This window comes from Rutidosis leptorrhynchoides, chromosome 6 (assembly GCF_046630445.1).
Source record: "Rutidosis leptorrhynchoides isolate AG116_Rl617_1_P2 chromosome 6, CSIRO_AGI_Rlap_v1, whole genome shotgun sequence".
In the NCBI taxonomy this organism is placed as follows: domain Eukaryota; kingdom Viridiplantae; phylum Streptophyta; class Magnoliopsida; order Asterales; family Asteraceae; genus Rutidosis; species Rutidosis leptorrhynchoides.
The window spans coordinates 147,983,154-147,986,212 of record NC_092338.1 but is presented as its reverse complement, the minus strand read 5'-3'; positions in this window follow the sequence as shown (position 1 = coordinate 147,986,212).

Below are 3,059 nucleotides of genomic sequence, written 5' to 3'. Positions count from 1 at the left end.
CAAAACAATAACCTACGTAACGTTATTTGACATAAATACTGATGATTTATAATGTTTATACATATATCGTATAAGTAATGTATTTAATCATTTTTAAAGGGCTTTTATACATAAAACAATATAAGTATATTTACAAAAGATAGTTATATTTGAATTCTCGTTCCGTTTCCTCAATAATCCTATACGTATATCTAGGGTACTATACACAGCTTCTAGAAGTATTTACTATTGGTATATACCAATAGAAATCTTCAATTATTGGAATAATATGTCATTCATGACATAATAAATTTTAACTTATCTTAGATATTTTCACTAAAAACCAAATTTTCAAGCCTATAAATAAGCACCATTTCTAACTCATTTTTACACATTCATTTTCCAAATTTTACTTCCAATTTTCACACACACTTGCAAGAACTCTCTCAACTTTTATTTTACTACTTCTTTCCAGCAACTTTACATTTTAAACTTGAGGTAAAAACTCTACTTCAACTCTTTTTCAATTCATATATTTAAAGCTATATATATAAGAGTTTATAAACTAGAACATAGTTTGAATGATTTCAAACTTGTTCGCAAACTAAATAGATCCTTCTAACTTAACTTTTAAAATACTTCAAGACCTGTAACATATCTTAATTATATGCTAACTTAACAAGGTATAACTTGGTTTTTCAAAGAACACCTTAAAAACTGAATTTACGACGTCGGAGTGCAACCGGGGGCTGTTTTGGGTTGGATAATTAAAAACCATCTTAAACTTTGAATTGGAGGTTTATTTTCTGGAAAAATGATTTTTTACTATGAATATGATAACACATAAAAATTTCATGATTTAACTCAAAGTATAAGTATTTTTAGAAAAATAATCATTTGAGGTTGTTTACATGATGGAAAATGATTAACTTCATAAGTTTCACTAAAGTTTGACCTATGCCGTGTGATTTTGAATACAAACTAAGGTATTTACAGTTCATAGTCTTAAATAGGGACTCGATCCAAGGAGATGGCAAGTTGAATCAACGAAAACGGAGTTGTAACGAAGAAATTATGACCGAAACAAAATCGGATATCCAAGACTAGTTTAGCCACGAAAATAATTGGGAAAAAATTAAATAAATCACATCTTTTTAAGTTAACATGATATTTTATATATATGTACTTATAATTCAATTTTATATGGTTCAGGATCACCCGTAAACAACACGAGAAGATTAATCATAAGATCCCATGATTGTACGCAACACGTCATTTGACAACACCGGTACTTTATGTACGCAACACGTCATTTGACAACACCGGTACCATGGGTCAAGATTAATCTCGACCAATACATATACGATGGGGTTTTATTTATTTCGTTGGGGGTTTTATTTATTTCATTGCGGGTATATTAAACATCTAAAAATGAACCATTAAAATTGAATTACTAACAACGAACTGCTAACTACGGACTAAAGAATTATTCAAAGTATTAAAAGTATAACAAGTATATATATGTGACGTTTGTTTAAAAAGAAAAGGTATTGATATATTATATATGGATAGGTTCGTGATATCAACCGGAGACCAAGTCAAATTATATATATATCTTCAAGACGAAAGTGAGTATATAGTCCCACTTTTAAACTCTAAATATTTCGGGATGAGAATACATGTATTTTATGTTTTACGATATGGACACAAGTAACTGAAAAATATATTCTACGTTGAGTTGTACCACTGGCATACTTCCCTGTAGCTTGGTAACTGTTATTTACAGCGGTATTGTAAACGCGAATCCTGTTGATAGATCTATCGGGCCTGACAACCCCAACCGGACTGGACGACCAGTATTCAACGGTTGCACAGTACTTCATTTCGTGACTACACTTGGTACGGTGTAGTAAGATTTCATAATAAAGGGAATATGCGACGTGATTAAATGTTAAGTATGGTTACCAAGTGCTCAACCACTTAGAATATTTTTATTAAACTGTTTATATACGAAATCTTGTGGTCTATATATATATATTGCTGCCGGCATTAAACCTATATCTCACCAACTTTATGTTGACCTTTTAAAACATGTCTATTCTCAGGTAATTACTAAAGCTTCCGCTGCATTATGTTGAATTTGAGCAGGATCTTGCGTACGCATATTTGTGTCAAAAATAAAACTGCATACCCAAGGATTTGTGTTGTAAAATATGCTCGAAATCGTGTTGTTATCATTATATGTAAAGTTTGTAAGTCGAAGATTATCGCTAAACGATAATCATCTTTTTATTGTCTAAAGTTTGTAACAAAAATAATGGTTATGGTTTGTAATGTATAATATATGCAGTTTCTCTTTTAAAAATGTCGCATATAGAGGTCAATACCTCGCAATGAAATCATACGTTATCTAACACGTTCTTATGGTTAAGGACGGGTTATGACAATAATTATAAAAATAATAATCATAATGCTAATTAAAGTTTCACTATTAATTATAATAATAATAATAATGATTTTAGTAATGATAATACTAATATAAGTAATTATAACATCTTACATGCATTAGTTCTCATATCTATATTTTATATATTGAAGATAATAATTTAACAAGTAGTGATATTAATATTAATGTTAATAATAATAATTGAAGTAATAATAACATTGATATATCAATTTATATTTTAGACTTGTAATTAATTTGATGTAATATTTAATAGGTATGTAATATATATTTTACATAATATCTTTTATCAGATATTGAATATATATATATATATATATATATATATATATATATATATATATATATATATATATATATATATATATATATATATATATATATATATATATATATATATATATATATAACTAATTGTTCGTGAATCGTTGATAATAGTCAAAGGTCAAATGTAGTCATGTAAACTGTTCCACAAATTGAGACTCAATTAAATAGACTTTGCTTATTGTGTCGAAATCATATAAGAATAAAGTTTAAATTTGGTCGGAAATTTCCGGGTCATCACAGTACCTACCCGTTAAAGAAATTTCGTCCCGAAATTTGAGTGGGATCATCA